This window comes from Amblyomma mixtum, chromosome 3, assembly GCF_055824585.1.
Source record: "Amblyomma mixtum isolate Tamu chromosome 3, ASM5582458v1, whole genome shotgun sequence".
Classification (NCBI taxonomy): domain Eukaryota; kingdom Metazoa; phylum Arthropoda; class Arachnida; order Ixodida; family Ixodidae; genus Amblyomma; species Amblyomma mixtum.
In genome coordinates, this window is record NC_143014.1 from 328736332 (window position 1) to 328757483 (window position 21152).

At 51.0% G+C, this 21152-nt stretch overlaps 1 pseudogene; it reads left to right on the top strand.

Moving 5' to 3' along the window:
• The window catches only part of LOC149355907 (uncharacterized), a 30456-nt pseudogene extending 9517 nt beyond the window's left edge, over positions 1-20939 (top strand).
• The last annotated feature ends 213 nt before the right edge of the window (positions 20940-21152 follow it).

The window sequence follows — 21152 nt, forward strand, 5'->3', positions numbered from 1 at the left end:
TATCTGTTAAACATTTGGTTACAAGGAATGGGGATATTATTCGAGCTTGCTTTTCGTCACTGTTGCTATGTATCACATGAAACTTTGTGAATGTAGGTTTCTTTTTCGAAAAAAAGTCTGCTGCCTCGTTCCGCACTCTTTTAAGAGAGCGATCAGGTTTTTAAAGGGGGGGAGCCATAAAAAATTGAGGTTTTTCGGTCATGGTGCCAGCCACCCACCATGGAGTCCAACAGGGGGACGCGACAGGAACTTGAAAGCAAGTCCTGCTCACGCCAGCTGTACACCTTAACTATAACCTAATATGACTCAACTCAGGGTAGTTGGTCACACACGGTTAACCCTCGCCGCCAGGAAAAAGAGGAAAAAACGAAGAAAAGAGGAGGATACAGGAGAGTTGTAAGAAAGGAGATAGTAAAGTGAAAGATAGAGGGGAGGATAGGAAAAGGCGACTGCCGATTTCCCCCGGTCGGGTCAGGCCGGAGGTGCCGTCTACAGGAAGCTGGGGCCAAAGTGGTGTGTTGCCTCCGCCGAGGGGCCTTAAGGGTCCAAACGCTCGGCATCGGCTCAACCACCAGGATTCCCTTTTCCCCGGACACGGCGATGCCACGCACGGCTAAGCGCGGATGCTCGGGTCCGTGGTGACGCATTGTTCACCATCATCCCCCTGAGGGGATGTCCCTGCGGATGCTCGGGTTAACCCCGTGGTGTCGCCACTCACCAACGTCTGCATGCTGCAGACGCCTCCCTGCGGGGAAAGTCTTTGGATTGCCGAGATGATGCAGTCAGGTTTTCCCAGTTGATGTCAGGGAAATTGAAGTCCCCACAGACTAAGATTGGCGTGAGGGAAACGATACTGTAAGTCTTCAAGAACAGAGTGAAGGTCATTAATAAACGAGGGATCGCTGTCGGGGGCTCTGTAGCATGCGACTAGTATGTTGGTACTAAAGGGAAAGGAGAATTTAATGCATAATATTTCGCTATGGCTGGTAATACTAACTAGAGTGGAAGAAAAGCTTGATTTCACTAGGGCAAGGATGCCGCCTCCCCTGCGGTCTACTCTATCTCGGCGGTACACGTTAAATGACTGATTGTCATGAAGTAGTTCGAAATCTTGAATGTCGGGTGTCAGCCATGATTCAGTGAATAATGCGATGTCTGTGCTGAGGTCATCAAGAAGGGCTTCAACTGTTTCTTTTTTAGGCAAGTAGCTTCGAATATTTGTTAGCAAAACCGAGGTTTTCTGATAGGCTGCAATAGGGCGTGGGCACTGAGAAGGACTTGAAAGATGATATTGCGGGTCGTGCGGCGCTTGGGGTAATCGCTATGGTTTCAGCTCAACTACGGAATCCGTATCTGCTTGATAGACGAAATGCTTTTTGCCGATGAGTAGCTTGTCGAAACGAATCTTGAACGATGCTTTGCTTTGCTGACCGTAAGCGAAAAGTTTCCTTCTAGCTAATCGAACCTTAGCTGAAAAATCTTCGCGAACAGAAAATGCTGTTTCCTTAAGCTTCGGCCCGGCAAGCAATATTCTCGATTTGTCTTTGAAGTGTGCCAGCTTGACAATGATTGGACGGTTTTTGCCTGTCTCGAAGCGACCCAAACGGTGCGCACGTTCAATCTTATTGCTATCAATTGAAATTTCGAGCTTTTCGGAGCAAAAGGAAACAACATGAGCTTCGGACTGTTCCCAAGTTTCATCGAATTCGTCTGTGATGCCGAAGAATAACAGGTTCGAGCGGCGTAAGCGATTCTCGGCATCGTCGTACTTATCCTTCAAAAGTTTGAAGTCAGATGAAAGCTTCGTGAAGTCAGAGGTGGTTTTAGGAGCAGCGCAACTCTCAGGGTTGACTGCTACGATTTTTTCAAGGATTTCAACGCGTGATGGAAGTCGACGTACGGAGTCCTCAATGCTAGTTTGTGCGGATCTGATCACGGCAAGCTCTGACAGAATGGTGTTCTGGCTCAATTCGATGCGCAGTACTGCTTGGGAGATTGATTCTAAAGACGGAGGGATGTCGTTCTCGGCAGGACCTGGGTTCAGCTCAACATCCCCGGACAAAGCGAGCAAAAGGCAAGTAAGATGAGCATTAAGGCAATAAAAACCAGCAATAGATAAAATCCTTCGACAAAAATCACAGGTGTCTTTGGGGCACGACACCGCCAGCAAGAAACGATCACTAGAGCGGATAAATTTGGCACCAGGTAAGTAACTAACCTGTAGGAGAAGAAAATGCTTCTGCATGACCGGTTGATTTGCGGCGGCGTGCCCCAAGTGGCTCCAGCAGGGCAGCGGCTTATGTAGTCGTGCAGTTCCGGTGGTGGTACTGGCAATGGGTTGCCAGATGACGGTCCCGTTCATCGCCAGGAATCGCGGTTGAAGGTGAAGCTTGTAGTCATCACTGCTGTTTCCGGTCTCGGCCGGCAGCCAAGTGAAATGGTCGGTGTCGTTCACCGCGAAAGGGAACGAGCAGTCAATGTCGAGCTGTTCAGATGCGGTGGTCCAGGATAAGATAGCCTGTAGGAGAAGAAAATGCTTCTGCATGACCGGTTGATTGGCGGCGGCGTGCCCCACAGCAGTTGCTGAAGCCCTCCTAAGAAAAGTCAAGTGTGCGATGTTTCACAAGTCGACTGAGCCGAACAAACAGTCCGTGAGACCAGAAGTGGTGCCTTATGTGCACAGGGTCGCGCACAATGTGAAGAAAGTTGCAAAGCGACATGGCGTGCCGGTCGTGTTTTCTGCGCCACGAAAGCTTGGCCAGCTATGCGCGCGCATTGGGAGCGATAAAAAGAGCTCCTGCAACAAAAAGCATGGCAAGCAGTACGTGAAGTGCTGCACAGGTGTGGTGTATGAAATACCACTGACCTGCGGAAAAGCCTATGTGGGCCAAACGGGGCGGTGCGTTAATGACCGCGCGGCTGAGCACGCACGATCGCTAACAAATCTAGAAGGTGCACATCTTTCGCAGCATTGCGCTGAGTGCTTTGCGTGTAATCGTGCGGCAGAACATGGGCCGGGGCAAAAAAGATGCCAGCAATGCAAGAAGTGTGAGCCACGGCTTCGGGAGATAAAGATTCTGGGCAGGAGTTTAGATACGAAGGCGAGGGAGCTTTTGGAAGCATTCCACATTAGGAAGAGGGGATTAGATTGCGTGAGTGATACCTCGGTTCGCCTTTTCAAGAATGAGATATCATATCTTGAACGGTTTTGTTGATGCCTGTTGTATAGGTGTTTTTCTGCGCATGCCTTGAATTTTCCATATATTTGCTGGCTTTGCAGTAAATAAAATCAGACAAAGTTAGCGCATGTGCTGTGTCAGTCTTTCTTCTGTACGTCTTATTGCAGCGCTATTACCATTTGTCTCAAATACCACTGATACAGCTTCTTTTATTTGCCTTAAAAGAAAGCCCGCGAAATACAAAAAGAATCATGTTATAGGGAAGTAGTTTCAGCTAGAGATGCGAAGTGCTGAAAAGAACTGGAAAATTCTGGAAAAAAACTTTTTTTTCTGTTTTTTTTTGGAGCAGGTGGAAAAATTAGTCAAAATTTCCGAGGGGAAAAAAAAGTACAGAAATAAAGTTTGGGCAACACACAGTGCCGAATGCGAAACCGAAACAGCGAACGTGAAACCAAAATGCCGAACGACGGCTGAGCAATCGCCATCGTGACCACGTAATGTCAGCTCCGCCGTCGGCGAAGCCAACATTATTAGATTACCTGTTCAGTTAGCAAACCCCGCTGCAGTTCTGCGGCCAAACGTGGCCCCATTCGTCTCCCTTTCGTGAGGTGGTGCTTTCGACGCTGTTGGCCCGCTCCGGCCGGTCTCCCGTCACACGGGCTATCTCTATGAGACGAGCGCGCTGTGTTTCACGCCGCTTTACGCCGGTAATTCCTGTTTAACGAAGATATTTCCAAGAGAGTGAACAGATATTTTTCTGAATGTGCAACTACAGTGAGATTAAGGGTGCGCGAACGGTCCTGGGCGGCAGAAGTACGATCGGGATGTCTGAATCATTAGCTATTTCGATGAGACATCTGGTTCTTGGTCCGGTATAGTTTTTTTTTGCATTTCCTTCCCTACAAACTAAATGATTCTTTGCTTACGGCGAGCCACGACACGGTAAATGAGTCGCATGTTGCCGAAAATATCGAAACCTAAGGCCAAGTACCACCGGTTTGAAGCAAGACAGTCAACGATGCATAAGTGCTTTTTAAAGTGAGATGCAGGACTACCACCGTAAAACTTCGACGTTATTAAGGTCATAAAACGCGAAAAATTACGGTAATAGCACAGGTCAGATTGAAAGCAGTTTATTCAATTCATATAGAAAAAAAAAACATACCTCTTAATGGGAGCCACTTTTAATGCGCTGAACAGTTACAAGAGACGCGCTTTTACAAGAGACGTGCTAGAGAAAAAGTGCATTCTTGCAGCAATAACAAAATTCAGTATCTGACAAGTGAATGCCGACACGTGCTCAGCATAACCCAAGCGAGCAAGGCTGCACTTCTCTAGCTCTTCCAGCACTTTCCAGAAAATGTTTGCAGCCTTGGCGATGTTCAGTGTGAATTGCGGTCACACATTACGTGGAACGCTTATCTTGCCTTGGTTTGGGAGCAGACAGGTCGACAGCTCTGCCTCACCGACTCACGGACGCATAGCTCGGGTGCACCGACGCTGTTGCGCTTTTGTGTTGAGTTGCAGCCGGAGCCAACGCCGCACGAGCTGCGTCACTCGAAACGCACTTACATAAATCTGGCAAGGACACAGAGGAGCAGCGGTCAACTTGCAGCGTAGTTTAACCTAACAAAGGAACGCCTGGCACAAAAATGCTTCGCTGTAGTTTTCGCTGACGTGGTCAGCGCGGCTACTGTATCGAGAAGCCGGTCAAACAGCGACGAGAGTGCCCCCGCTCGGCGCTACAGGCAAGGGCGACATCCGCGGCGTCGGAGCTTGCAAACTGAAAAAGTAATCTAGTAACGTTGGGCGAAGCTTCGTCGGTTGGCTACAGTTTCTCGTCTTTTGGTGCTTGTTAATGTCTTCTTTTGGCTTTCCTTCGCACACTTGTGAAACCTGTTGCGGAAAAGCTCATTTAGAGCCGTGTTGGAGCGAATTCTGCAATGGTACGGCCACTTTCCAACGTGTGGGTACACGTCACGATCGGGGAGACCGTTGGCGGAAAACGGGGACCCGCAGTCTGTAAGCACTGCAACAGCAGCTATGCTTTTCCCAATGCCACTCGCCTTTCTGGGCACATTGCTCAGTGCGTGAAAATCCCCGGAGAGGAAGCGACACAATGAAGCCGCTCTCGCAGACCTTCATGTAGCAGTCGTAGTTCAAGCGAAGCTCATGGCCTAGTAAACAGCACAGCGAGCAGCGCAGCGTCAGCGAGTTGAAGGCTGACTCAGTTCGTCGACACGATGACACGTCAAGCGCAGAAGAACGCCGATAAAGCGCTGGCAAAGGCGATATATGCTTCCAACTCTCCCTTCGCCTTGGTTACAAATTACCATTGGCTGGCTGCATTTAAAGTACTCACACCTACTTACAAGCCCCCAAACCGGCACAGCTTGTCTGGATCATTGCGCGACGCAGAATACGAGGCCGCTACCGCATCAGTGAAAAATTCTGTTGAAAAGGCTTCATGCATCACCCTTGTCACTGATGGCTGGACAAACGGCGAAGGAGAATCAGTTATAAACTTTGTGCTCTGCACACCATCGCCACTGTTTTTCAAGTCAATCAACACCGGCACAAACAGGAATACCGCGGCCTACCTGAAAGAAGAAATCTATGCAGTTATGGAATCGGTCGGTAGCTCAAAGGTAAAGGCGCTGTTAATCGACAATGCCAGTAATATGAAAGCAGCATGGGCTCTCGTTGTCGAGCGATTTCCTCATGTTACAGCGATTGGTTGCACCGCACACTCTTTGAACCTGCTGATGAATGATCTACTTACACTTTGCACAATCCACGATGTGCATAAGCAGGCGAAAGATATCATCAAATACGTTAGGAAAACTCACTTGGTGTTGGCCACATTCAAGGAAAGGCAGGCAGCAATGTACGGCAAAGATGTGAACTGCAGCGTGAAGCTTCCGAGTAAGACGAGATGGAGTGGTGTCTTTCTCTCCATTGAAAGCCTTTTGAGAAGCAAAAAGGTTTTGCAGGAAATTGCTATAATGGAGAACGTGAAGTTCGACAAGGCTCTTAGGGTTGCCGTTGTGGGCGCAGAAGAGTTCTGGGTTACATTGAAATCATGCCATACTTTGCTAGAACCCATCCCAAAGGCTATCAAAGCCGTAGAAAGTGACCAAGCCCTGTTATCGAACGTCAGAAATTTGTTTCACAGTCTAGCAGAGGAGATTCAAACGAATCTGCAGTGCTCTGTTCTTCTGCAGAATGAACGGGATCTCGCCGAAAAAGCCTTAAATACACGGAAGGCGTTTACAGTTCGACCCATACACTGTGCAGCATACCTTCTTGACCCAAGATACAAGGGGAAAAACTTGACTGACGAGGAAGTCTTGTCAGCGTTTGACTGGATCTCTGAACACAGTAAGCACATGAACCTCGAAGTCGGAAAAGTGTACTCCGACGTTGCAGAATAGAGGACTAATGAAGCCATATTTTCAAGGTCCGGAATATGGGCCTCTGCTAACCACATGCGGCCTTCAACGTGGTTGGAGGGAACCTGCACGACTAAAACGGTGATGGCTCTGGCTCGAAACGTTTTACAGATTCCACCATCATCAGCTGCTTGTGAGTGAAACTGGTCCGACTTCGCCAACATTCATACTCTGCGTAGGAACAGGCTAAGTAATAACAAGGTGCAAAAGCTTGTTTTTGTGCACGCACATCTCAACATGCTGAAGAAGGCTAGAGATGAAGCCAGTGATACTGACTCTGAATAAGTTGTAGAAGTTCACCTTTTCACCTCCTTTGTCAATGTAGCCAAAGTCGAAGCAATGACGAAATAGCAGCCGCAGAAGAGGCATTAGAGTGTTTCTTGTTATAACTGCCGTAACAGTTCCACAATGTCGTGCCTATTTACAGAGAACAGACCGCTTTCGCTGGATGCTTCTATAATTACTTCAATCAGTGAAACCCTTGCACTTGTTGTGAAAAGGCAGAAAGAATTTCTCTTCTGTTATTTACATTGAGAGTTATGGCTGTTGACATTGACAATAAACCGTTTTTATGCGGAAAAGAAATTTAGTTTTTTTTTCCTTTTTTTCGGAAATTTCGGAAAAAGACGAAGGAAAACGGGTTTTTCCCGCTTGTTCAAAATTTCCCGAAATTTTGCATCTCTAGAGCGCTCCCAGACGACCGGTCAAGCAATGACATTCGTTCATCTTTGCAGAGCTGTCCCGAACGGGGTTCGGCATTTTGCGATGGTTGCGGGATTTACGACAGCAACTATCGCATGGGCGCTAGGGCGACCACTTCTTCAGCGCGTGACAGTGCAAGTACGGCGGCACGACTACATGTCTATCACTCGAGACGAGGTTTCACGTGAAAAAGCGCTCCATGCGAGGCGCGGTTCACTTCCTCAAAAAGCAGCGCCCGCTTACTTTCCATGAGGCATAAGCAGTTCCTGGCAACGTTACTAGATTACTTCTTCAGTTTGCAAACTACGACGCCGCGGATGTCACCCTTGCCTGTACCGCCGAGCGGGGGCGCTCTCGTCGCTGTTTGACCGGCTTTCTGGGCAGAGTAGCCGCGCTGACCACGTCAGCGAAGACTACAGCGAAGCGTTTTTGTGCCAGGCGTTCCTTTTTTAGGTTAAACTGCGCTGCAAATTGATCGCTGCTCCTCTGCGTACTCGCCAGATTTATATAAGTGCGTTTCGAGCGACGCAGCTCGTGCGGCGTTGGCTCCGGCTGCAACGCAAAACAGAAGCGCAAAAGCGTCGGTGCACCCGAGCTATGCGTCCGTGAGTCGGTGCGGCCGAGCTGTAAACCTGTCTGCTCCCAAACCAAGGCAAGATAAGCATTCTACGTAATGTTCGGCCGCCATTCAAACTGACCATCGCCAAGGCTGCGAACATTTTCTGGAAAGTGCTGGAAGAGCTAGAAAAGTGCAGCCTTGCTCGCTTGGGTTATGCTGAGCACGTGTCGGCATTCACTTGTCATATACTGAACTTTCTTACTGCTACAAGAATGCACTTTTTTTCTAACACGTCTCTTGTATCTATTTGGCTCATTAAAAGTGGCTTCTATTAAGATGTATAGGTTTTTTTCCTATATGAATTGAATAAACTGCTTCTCAATCTGACCTGTGCTATTACCGTCATTTTTCGCGTTTTATGACCTTAATAACGTCGAAGTTTCACGGTGGTAGTCCTGCATCTACCTTTTAAAAAGCCCGTATGCATCAATGACTGTCTGGCTTCAAACCGATAGTACAGTCTTTGTCAAAAGTAACCAGGCTGCATGTCTAGCTCATACAGTGGAGCCCTTACAGCTTCTCTGAAGCTGAAATGGTGGTTAAAGGTAAGAACTGGGGGTCTTCTTGCCTTCCAACAGCTTTTGATCTTTAGGAAAGTCACAAGGGCTCCACTATACAAGCTAGAAGCAAACCATGCAGCCTGGTTACTTTTGACAAAGACTGTACTTTGCCTTAAGTTTCGATATTTTCGGCAACATGTGACTCATTTACCGTGTCGTGGCTCGCCGTAAGCAGAGTCATTTATTTTGTAGGGAAGTAAATGAAACAAAAAAACTATACCCGACCAAGAACCAGATGTCTCATCGAAATAGCTAATGATTCAGACATCCCGATCGTACCTCTGCCGCTCAGGACCGTTCGCGCAGCCACTGTAGTTGCACATTCAGAATAATGTTTGTACACTATCTTGAAAACATCTTCGTTAAACAGGAATTACCGACATAAAGTGGCATTAAACACGGCGCGCTCGTCCCATAACGATAGTTCGTGTGACGAGAGACCGGCCGGAACGGGCCACGAGAGGGAACCTCACGAACCTCAGGGAACCTTACGAGAGGGAGGCGATTGGGGCCACGTTTGGCCGACGAACTGCAGCGGAGTTTGCAAACTGACCAGTAAAGTAGTAACCTTGGTTCCTGGCGCATATCTCGCCACCACCTCAAAACGCCGAACCCTGTTCGGGAGAGCGTTGCAAACATAGGCGGATGTCGTTGCTTGACCGGTCGTTTGGGAGCGCTGAAACTGCTTCCCTATCAGGTGGTTCTTTTTGTATCTAGCGGGCTTTCTTTTAAGGCGGATAAAATAAGCTGTATAGGTGGTACTTCGTTGCAAACACGGCAAAGGGTTATTTTTCTATCGGATCTACGACTCCTGCATTGACAGTTTCTTCCTAAAGGCAATAATTAAAAAGTTAATTAGTCTCTGCCAATTCATTACTTTTGTATAATGAAAAACTACCGCAGACTAGAACACGCAACTGTCAGCAATCCTCATTTGGTCTCAGTGGGCTTGGGACCATCCCTTTCTTTACAAGCTTGGTTACATTTAGCTGGGACACCCGGTATACTGTGCCTTAACTTTTGATTCACACATAGTGACGAAGGCTATTCCACGGTCGAAACGCCAATAAAGTGTTGCAAACGGTAGTCCAAGTATATATACCAGGTGTTTCAGGGGAAGTAATAAGTAATTTTTAAAAGTAGTGTTTTTGAGGCAAAGAAGCTTTTTCCGGCCTAGTAATATGAGTGTTGGCGTACATAAAAAAACAGGCGAACCATTGTAAGTAGTAAAGTTTGTAATTAAATCCTGATAGTTAAAATTTTCAGTATTGCTGACGTTCGCTTGCAATTATAGTCATTTATAGCCGGCCTCAGTAATAAACATCAGCTTTTAGAATTTCGAAAACGCGATTACCCTCGCCGCTGTGGCTCAACTGTTTTAGGCCATTTCTGGGACCGTTCGAAAGCCGCGCGCCGGCGGCAGGGCTAAAGGCGACGCCAATCAAATCCCGTCACTTTGTCACGTGGTATGCACTGTCCTGCCCAGGCTGGAACACCGTGGCAATGCGCGCGTCTGCTGGCGCTGTGCCGATGAAAAGTGTAAGGTGCTCCAACCGCACCCGCGGCGAGCATATGCTTTGCTGATGCGTGACAAGAGCGATAACCTAGTAACGCAGACGGCACATGCAACCCAGCATAAAGCGGCGCAAAGTATTCGGAAATAAAAGAAGAGTGAAAGCAGCGGAGACAGCTTAGGAAATATCTTGGAATGATCACCTTGTAAGCAGACTGTATTCGCGTCACTTGAGAGCTGACAGGGCCGCAACTGTCGGAGACCACTTTTCGACCACGGAAATGGTTGACATTGTTACCGCGTACGTGCGCGAGCAGAAGAATGCCACTTCCGCGACACGGTTGTACGAAGGTGCCATCCTGATCGCCGTGTGCCCTCTCGCTGCGCTTTCACAAGTGTCTTCAGTCGCTTTGCGAGAACAGGGCGGGTGCACCCTCAACATCAATGACATGGCTCAGTTTTGAGCGAAGTGTTTGGAACTGGCTTCTTGGCCTATGTGAACGTCAACCCACAATCCAGCGTGAGAAAAATCGGCGATAAATTGGGATGCAGTCCCTTTTCTGTTTGGCGAGTTCTCAAAAAGCACAACATGTACCCGTACAAGGTATGCCTGCACCAAGCACTGGGAGGGTTTGTTTTTCAGCGCTGGCTCGACTTTTGCAACTGGTGCCTAATCAAATGCGAGGAGAGCCCTGAATTTTTAGGCAACGTGATGTGGACCGATGAAGCGCACTTCTTGTGAGATTCCAAGATAAATCTGCACAACGCCCATTATTGGTAGGCCGCCAACCCATATTGGGAAGGACGACAAAGACATCAGGTGCGGTGTTCTAGAAATGTATGGTGCGGGATATTTCAAGGACGCATTGTAAGCCCCCAAATAATTGACGGGAACCTCACCGGCAGGAACTACACCGAGCGCATCCTAAATTATGTGGTCATGAACTTCGCCTCAGAACTCCCGCTTAACCTGCTAAGTTGATGTGGTTTCAGCATGACGGGGCTCCACCACACTCATCCTCTCGTGCTGTGGACGTTTTGGACACGACGTTTCCCAGGCAGCGGATTGGGCGCGGTGGACCTACTGCTTGGCCTCTGAGGTCAGCAGACTGATCTCCCCTGGACTTTTTTCTCTGGGGATACGCGAAGAATGAGGTTTATACGACGCAGCCCTTCAGCATTGATGACCTGAAGCATAGAATTACTGCTGCCTTGACAAGCATTCCGCAGGACATGAGTTTGCTGTCTGTGCGCGCAATGAAAGATCGTTTTTTGCTGTGCATTACCATGGAAGGGCAGCTTTTCGAGCGTCTCATGTAAGGCTCTTGTATTGTAGAGGGGCGATGGATATGAACAAAGCAGAGCATAGGCGCTTCATTATTCGTAATTCTTTTCATCGCGCTTTCACTTCGATGGTAGCAGAAACACGCTAGATTCTTCCGTGATGCATTCTAGGACACCTCTAAGGTCTTTTTCTTAACACCCAGGTAAAAGGGGCATGAAAAGAAATTCAAACCGCGGAGAGCGTACACGTCGCGTTGTTCGCATTTCTTTCCATCGGGATAGTACACACACCGTAATTGCTGACTGAGACGCACACATTTTTTTCTTCCACCACGCCAATTTTGTGCCGCGTAATAAATTCTTATAGATTTTTGTTCTTCGAGCTCGAGTTCCTATATGACGAGATATACTGAAGTGAAGTGCTCAGAGCTAAGGCAAAAAAAAATAACAGTGAGGGAGACATCGAATAATCATGCGATGGGCCTTGAAAGGATTGCGATGTAGTGGACCGGCAGCAGAAAGCAGGAAATCGCTATCTAGTACGATCGTAAGACGTCTTCAAGAACCTGGCCTTATGCCTCTTGAGTGAAAAAGAGGAAGGCTTTGCTTTCATGTCGAATGGACTGTTTAACCAAAAGGGAACCGCTGCTGTGGACAGGAATTTAACCATCAAGTTAATGTCAAATATATTGCCACGCGCCTAACGCGCCGCGCGGCCTCCGCGCTGAGTCGAAGACGACGACGAAGCGGCGGTGAGCTCTCGTGGCGCGCTGTTCTGTTCTGTGTCGTGGAAGCTGGCTCGAGAATTAAAAAGAAGGCTCCCGGTCTTGGGTTCTCCCCGACGTCTACCTTCACGGCTCCTCTGGTCGTGACACTGGTGGAGGTGCTGGGTAGTTGAAGGCGCGCTGACAATAGGAAGGGCCTCGGGGGACAGGCCGCGGATCCTCCGGCTGGCACGATGGACAGGGGTGGTCACAAGAGGCGGACGCGTCGAGTCGTCCTCAGGAGTAGGGAGCATCGGCCGCACCTCCACCAGTGTCCACTCCACTCATGGCGACGCCACTGCCCGCCCTGCCTACGACTGTCCCTGCAGCCAGCCCCACCTATCTCACCCTTCAGACTCCACGTACGCCAACAGCGACCGCCGGGAGAGCGCAGAGCGTGCACTGTCCTCTCGAATTCAGCTCCCCAATGAGGGTGTTGCCATGTACGTCGAGGATGTGAAGCGTCTTTGCCATCGCGCCGATCCGGCCATGCCTGAAGAAAAAAAGTTGCGGCACCTGATGCGCGGCGTAAAAGACCAGCTCTTTTCCGGCCTCGTGCGGAACCCGCCCAACACCGTCGCGGAGTTCCTGGCCGACGCCGTGCACATGGAGAAATTGCTGCAGCAAAGATCCCATCAATACGACCGGCCACTGCGCAAGACGTCGACTCTATCAACGTTGGACCGGTTGGACCATGATCCCAGGACGAATCCGGACTCTCTTCGCGAACTGATCCGTTCCGTGGTCCGCGAGGAGCTGCAGCACCTTCAAGCCACCTTTGCCCCTCGCGTCGATTCCGTCACCAGCGTCATCCGCGAGGAAGTCCGACAGGCACTCAGGGCACAAGACGCTGCAGCTGTGCCGGCGCCGCAACCGACCCCATACGATCCCGCGTCGTACCCGACTCCTGTCCAGCCAGTCACGTACGCGGACGTCGTGCGCCGCGCGGCCCCATCTCCTGGGCCTTCGCCTTACACCGCACCATTGGTCGCGGTGCATTCTGCCCAGCCGACTCCTTACTGGGCGGATCGGCGCCAGGCACCGCGGAAGACTGACCTCTGGCGCACTCCGGATCAACGCCCGCTCTGCTACCACTGTGGTGAGGCCGGCCATCTCTACCGGCGGTGCCCCTATCGCGAAATGGGACTACGCGGTTTTTCTGTCGACAGCCCCCGTCCACGCCCTGGAGAGCGCCCTCAAGACATCGCCGAGTATGTCACCCGCCAGCGTAGTTCACCATCTCCTCCGCGCCGCGAGTCGCGATCGCCCTCTCCACGCCGGTCTTCGCCCTCTGGGTCCCGTTTCGCCTCAGGACAACGTGGTTCCTCGAGCCCTCGTCGGGAAAACTAGCTCCGGCGGCCTTTGGAGGCGAGGCCGCCGAACGCCGTTCCGACGCAAAGCTTCCACCGCCGCAGCAACTGAATCGCCCCGACGTCGCACGCCGCATCGCTGCACAGTTTTCCCCGACGCGCCTTTCGTATCGCCGCGATGCCGCAACCCCAGTCGCCGACCCGCTTCCGCCGCCGCACCGACCCACTCGCCCCGACGCCGAACGCCGCATCGCCGAAGAGTTTCCCCCAACGCGCCGCTTGAATCGCTCCGACAGCGCAACCCCAGTCGCCGACCAGGTTCCGCCGCCGCACCGACTGAATCCTCCACAACAGCCATCGACGGGCCGTACTGAAGGCAGGGTCTCCTTGGATATCCCTGTTCTCGTCGACACAAAGGAGGTCAGCGCGTTGGTTGATACGGGCGCAGATTACTCTATCCTTAGCGGACGGCTTGCGACGGCCCTGAAAAAACTGACGACACCCTGGGACGGTCCCGACATACGCACGGCAGGCGGACATCTTGTCGCACCACTCGGCATGTGTGCGGCCCGGGTTACGGTTCGAGGCTGCACATTCGTTGCCACTTTTCTCGTTCTCCGCGAATGTTCTCGTGATGTCATCCTTGGCATCGACTTTCTTCGCGAGCACGGTGCGATCATAGACCTCCCGAACCGCTTGGTGACGTTTTCTACCGCAATGGCCACAGAAGAACCTGCGCACCAGGGTTCTCGGTCCGCCCTGCGAGTCGCCGACGATAACGTTACGGTGCCACCACGTGCCAGCATTCTCGCGAGAGTTACCTGCGACGAGCCACATAGGGGACTCCGGGTTGTCGAGCCTAATGTCTCCCTCGTACTCACTAAGGGGGTTGCGGTGGTACGGGGCCTTGGATCCTTTCATGACGGTTGTACAGAGGTCCTTGTCACCAACTTCTGCAATGAACATCGACATCTGTTCCGTGGCACAGCCATCGCTTACGTCGACCATGTTCAGGAAGTGGCCGAATGCTTTGCTTGTGCGGAGGACACACCTGGAGCTGACGCCGAAGCGGTCACCAGCGTAGACATAAATCCTGGCCTTCCACCCACTGAAAAGAGGCAACTCCAGGACCTCTTGCGGGAGTTTGGTGCGTGTTTCACGTCGTCGTCCAAAGTGCGCCAAACGTCGATAGTTAAACACCGCATTATCACGCATGAAGGAGCCCGACCCATCCATCAGCAGCCCTATCGTGTGTCCCCTCGTGAGCGAGATGCTATTCAAACACAGGTCGAAGAGATGCTCACAGACTGCGTCATCCAACCGTCAAGCAGTCCGTGGTCGTCTGCTGTCGTCCTCGTGAAAAAGAAAGACGGGACACTACTGTTCTGCGTCGACTACAGGAAGCTGAACAGTGTGACCAAGAAAGACGTGTACCCGCTCCCGCGTATCGACGACTCACTCGACCGACTTCGTCAAGCCAAGTACTTCTCTTCGGTCGACCTCAGAAGTGGTTATTGGCAGATAGAAGTTGATGAGAGGGACCGTGAGAAAACCGCCTTCATTACACCGGACGGGCTGTATGAATTTCGCGTCCTCCCATTCGGGCTCTGCTGTGCTCCTGCCACGTTCCAAAGAATGATGGACACCGTTCTCACCGGTTTGAAGTGGCAGACCTGTCTTGTTTATCTTGACGATGTCATCATTTTTTCCGCAACGTTCACGGAACATCTGCACCGCCTCAGGACTGTCCTCAAAGCCGTTCGATCCGCCAACCTCTCCCTCAAACCAGAAAAATGCCACTTTGGGTTCACCGAATTGAAGTTCCTCGGGCACGTCATTAGTGCTGACGGAATCCGCGCTGACCCAGAGAAGCTTGCTGCCGTTGTTGCCTTTCCGGTCCCCTCCCACAAAAAAGCTGTCCGACGTTTTCTGGGCCTGTGCTCCTATTATCGCCGCTTCATTAGAAACTTCGCCCAGCTCGCCAGCCCTCTGACGCTCCTAACCCGTGATGACACGTCATTTTCTTGGGGCAACGAACAACAGACTGCCTTCGACGAGTTACGACGCCTACTCCAATCACCGCCCATCCTGGCACATTTCGACGAAGATGCCGACACGGAGGTGCACACGGATGCGAGCAACGTCGGTCTTGGCGCCGTTCTAGTTCAGCGGCAAAACGGTGTCGACAAAGTAATTGCCTACGCCAGCCGCGCACTGTCGCGTGCTGAGTTGAACTACTCTACCACGGAAAAAGAATGTTTAGCGGTAGTCTGGGCCGCCGCCAAGTTCCGCCCATACCTCTATGGCAGACCGTTTCGTATCGTCACCGACCACCACTCGCTGTGCTGGCTGAAAAATTTAAAGGACCCTTGCGGCCGCCTAGCACGTTGGGCATTACGCCTGCAGGAATTCGATTTCACCGTCACCTACAAGTCAGGCCGGAAACACACCGACGCTGATACCTTGTCACGTGCTCCCGTCGAACCTCCTCCGCAAGACACCACCGACAATGATAGCTTCCTTGGAGCGGTCAGCAATCTGAGCTCGTTTCCAGACAGCGTGCCGACGCCGAGCTCCGTCTGCTCATCGAACATCTCGAAGGTGGGTGCCCTGAAATACCACGAAACCTAGCTCGTGGACTATCGTCGTTCTGCCTGCGGAGAGGGGTGCTTTATAAAAAGAACTCTACTTCAAGTCCGACAACTTACCTGCTCGTCATACCGTCTGATCTGCGGGATGAAGTCCTCCTTGCCTGCCATGATGAACCGACTTCCGGCCACCTTGGAGTTACCCGCACCTTATCCCGAATCCGGCAGAACTATTACTGGCCCAACCTAACTTCCAGTGTCAAGCATTATGCCCGGACATGCCGGCAATGCCAGCGGCGAAACAAACCCGCGCTCAAGCCTCCTGGGCTGCTTCAGTGCATCGAGCCGCCACAAATACCATTCGACAAAGTCGGCATGGACCTTCTGGGGCCATTTCCTCTCTCGTCTTCCGGCCACAAGTGGATCGTAGTCGCCACAGACTACTTGACCCGCTACGCTGAAACGAAGGCCCTTGCGCGAGGTACTGCCGCCGAAGTTGCCCACTTCTTTATGCACGACATCGTGCTTAGACACGGCGCCCCATCGGCCATCATTACTGACCGAGGCAAGGCGTTTACAGCCCGAGTCCTACGTGACATCTTAGCGCTTAGCCATACTGCTCATCGACCAACAACAGCGTATCATCCCCAAACAAATGGTCTAACGGAACGGCTCAACAAAACATTGGCGGACATGATCTCGATGTACGTCGACGTTGAACACAAAACCTGGGATGAGGTCTTGCCGTACGTCACCTTCGCATATAATACCGCGACGCAGGAAACCACCCAGTTCACCCCGTTCCGTCTCGTGTATGGCAGAGAGGTCCGCATGATGCTAGACGCCATGCTGCCGTACGGCGACGCAGAGCTTCCCCCTGAAGCTGGCCACTTCGTGGAGCAAGCAGAGCAGGCCCGTCAGCTGGCCCGCTTGCACATCAAGGACCAGCAATGCGCCGATGCCCGACACTATAACCTTCGGCACAGGGACGTGCACTACGAGCCGGGCGACCACGTGTGGGTGTGGACACCAGTGCGCCGCAAGGGATTGTGCGAAAAGCTTTTAAACAGGTATTTTGGCCCGTACAAGGTCCTGCGCCGCCTGAACAGCGTCAACTACGAAGTTGTCCCCCATGGAACTGTGGTCGTCGGCCCTCAGCGTCAACGGCCTGAAATCGTGCATGTAGTGCGCTTAAAGCCGTACTTTTCGCGTGACTGAGCGCTGTGTTCACGCTGTTTCGTACCTTTTCCCCTTACCCCACGTGTGAACTTGACTCCCCTGCATGTCATCTAGCGCGCACTGTATAGTTCACCTCACCCCCAGTCCTCCCCTCACTGTACATATCCCATTCCACATCGAGACGATGTTTGTTTTCGCGGGGGGGAATAATGCCACGCGCCTAACGCGCCGCGCGGCCTCCGCGCTGAGTCGAAGACGACGACGAAGCGGCGGTGGGCTCTCGTGGCGCGCTGTTCTGTTCTGTGTCGTGGAAGCTGGCTCGAGAATTAAAAAGAAGGCTCCCGGTCTTGGGTTCTCCCCGACGTCTACCTTCACGGCTCCTCTGGTCGTGACAATATATAGCAGCCACCGCCTTGAAGTTGCTTAGGAGTCTGCACTTGGATGCGCTCGAGAAAAAAGTTGACTTCAAGCCTTGACGTTCTGGAAGTGTTCACAGGTAAAAACGACAAACCTCAGTGCCCGTTAAGAGTAATTGTCGCCGAGAAGGGAACTCGGCAAGCGCAAGTGGGCAGCTTCCTCCAGCGTCATCTAAGCTTGCAAAATGACGCCCACTTCATGGTAAAAAGATTAATGAAATTTATTCGAGACCTGAAGACTTTAGTCGCGACCCTAAGCCTTTTACATCGACGTAGAGATCTCCTATTCCTTGTCACATGCAGGTCCTTAGCCTGAAAGCAGGAATCGTCATATAGGCTTCAAGCGGCCTTCACAAAAAGTTGGGAGCATTGCATCAATGACAGCTTTGAGGCCCAGGTAAGGCAAATGAAGGAAGCAGGATATTGAGGAAATGTTGTCTATGTTCTTTTGTAGCATTCTACAAAAACTGAAAGAGAAAAAACTGCGCGACTGATAAGAAGAACGGCAACGAACGCACACCACCACAAGATGTCGCACAATTTAAAGAAACTTCCTAAGCGCTACAAGGTCAATTTGCTGTTTTCAGCGCCGTGCAAGTTGTCAAACGTGTGCTGTACCTTATCAAAGAAAAATCGTGAAGAATGCACAAGAAAACAAGTTGGACACACCACAAGGTGTGAGACTGGTGTGGCGTATAAGATTCCTTTGCTATGTGCCAGTTCCTATATCATGCAGACTGGCCGATGTGTAAACGGGAGTGCAAGGGAGCACAGATTGTCTTAGAAATAATGTGGGTGCGGCCATCTTGCAGACCACCGTAAGAAATGCAAGATATGCGACCAAAATTCTGCTTCTGGGGCAGAATGCAATTTTTAGGGCGAGCCATTGTTCCAAGGTTAAGACGTGAGTTTGGGCCCCTTGGTTATCCATTAAAACCGCTAGCACAAGGAACGGGACGAAAGAGGTCACACATCTTTTGTGACCTGTTGTGAAAGGAAGGAGCCCAGTATAGGGGAAATATTGTCGATTAATATCTTGGTGCTATAGATTAATAGCATTTTTTTAATGTCTTGGAGCTACGCGCTCGCGTGGTTGCCAGTATCTGGCCTCCGGTGATAATGAGAACGAATGTTGTGTTGGTGCTCGATGCGCATTCATGGTTGTGTCGATAAGCGGACATGTGATGCTCTGAAATGTATAAGATGCGGCCTGTGTTTTCATAAATTTCAGACGGTAGTTCAGCGCTTAGTCGTCCATATTTGTACATCTTCTTCCCCATTTCTTTTACGCTGCCACTTTCTAAGATGAATTACCGACTAGCCTGCGCCAAGATATTAATGTCAAGGGAACAGCAGTTTACACTTGGCACCCAGACGCTGGAAGTGGTAAGCGAATATATATACTTAGAGCAGATAGTGACCGCAGATCCGGATCACGAGAGTGAAAGAACTGGAAGAAGAAGAATGAGCTAGAGGGCATTTGGCTGGTTCTCTGAGATCATGAATGGCAGCTTACTAACATCCCTCAAGGGGAAAGTATGCAGCAGCTGTACGTCTATTACCGGCACTGACCTATGGGGCAGAACGTGGAGGCTAATGAAAAGGGTTCAACTAAAATTGAGGACGACGCAGCGTGCTATGGGAAGGAAAATGGTACGTGTAAAGATAAAGGACAGGGAGACGGCAGAGTGGGTCAGAGAACAAACACGGGTTAATGAAGTCCTAGTAGAAATGAAGAAAAATAGATAGGCTTGGGCAGGGCATGCAGTTTGGTGGCGAGAGTACCGATGGTCGTTAATGGAAACGGACTGCATACCAAGAGAAGGCAAGCGTAGCAGGGTGCGGCAGGAAGTCAGGTAGGCGGATGAGATAAAGTTTGCGGGGATAAAGACGCCGCCGCTGGCACAGAACCGGGTTAATTGGAAAGATATGGTAGAGGCTTTAGTCCGGCAGTAGACGTAGTCAGGCTGATGATATAATATATTGACAGTGGGCCCTATTGGCGAAGGATGCTGAATTGAAAGAGAAAACAGCCGCAAACGGACTGAACTTGTCAGTGGGTGGAAGTGCCACAGCTTTCAATCTTTTCTTAGCCAGCAAAGGTGCACGTAATGTGAGCCTTACACAGTTTCTGTCTTAAAGGTGCAGTGAAGAGGAACCTGAACTCGTCTTTTTGCCGCGGGAACTCGATCTACACGTTCCGAGCATTCTTAGAATCTTCGACTTATTGCCCTGTGTGGCCGATTTCCTTAATTAAATGATATTACCGTCCGGCTGCCGCCTTTTATTTTTTAATTCTCCCCGTACGGTGGACGGAGTCGACCAACGCGTGGAGTGCCTTTTAGCCAGTCCCGTGGAGGATTGCCGCTCTGCCATTGGTGGAGTAATACGTAGTAATACGCGGAGTGACTTTTTAAAATGCGCAGGTTGTTGGCCGAACTACGTTCAGCCATTTGTGTTTTTGTGTACCGATGAAATGGACATGAAGAATCTCACTGAGGGGTAAAGAGAGATCCTGCGGCGGACCGCAGACTTAGGCTCTATCTCATATGACAGCCCGCCTTTGCGCGATGCGGCCGAAGGCAGCTGCAGTGGCCGTCCGCCCGGCCGTGGCACGGACGAAGAGTCCGACTCCGATGGCTCCGAGGACGGCTGGCAACGAGTGAGCAACGTGGACTGGTGAGTGATATGAACCCTATTATGCTGGTGCATGCATCGCTCACATCAGAGTCCGACTCCAATGGCTCCGAAGACGGCTGGCAACGAGTGAGCAACGTGGACTGGTGAGTGATATGAACCCTATTATGCTGGTGCATGCATCGCTCACATCAGAGTCCGACTCCGATGGCTCCGAGGACGGCTGGCAACGAGTGAGCAACGTGGGCTGGTGAGTGATATGAACCCTATTATGCTGGTGCATGCATCACTCATATCAGAGTCCGACTCCGATGGCTCCGAGGACGGCTGGCAACGAGTGAGCAACGTGAACTGGTGAGTGATATGAACCCTATTATGCTAGTGCATGCATCGCTCACATCAGAGTCCGGCTCCGATGGCTCTGAGGACGGCTGGCAACGAGTGAGCAACGTGGACTGGTGAGTGATATGAACCCTATTATGCTGGTGCATGCATCGCTCACATCCGTTTTCTGCGAAGGTGCCAGTGCGACGGCTGCGCCGTCATGCCGACAGCCATGGAGAACATCTGCTGCCGGGAATACCCAGCCACCGTAAAAAAGCAGCCGGGTCAGCGCTGCATCAAAGCGCACCTAGAGTTCGGGTACCTTTGTCTGAACGACGGTGTGCTGCAGCTTGCCTACCTGAACATGCGGCATTACCGGCAGCCAGGCATGGGCGACACCGCCAACGAGTAAGTACAACTATAAGCTTCACCGATTGCGCAATAACGCTACCGGTGCTAGCTGTTGCAACTACGTTTATTGTCCACAGTGCGATCTAAAGCGGATATACATGCGGTGCTGTTCTATTAAAAAAAATGACAGAATGCCTAAAACTTCGTATATAGTGCGAAATCACGGTGTACTATGGCCACAACCACCTGATTTGTGCCACTTAGAAGAGCGAGC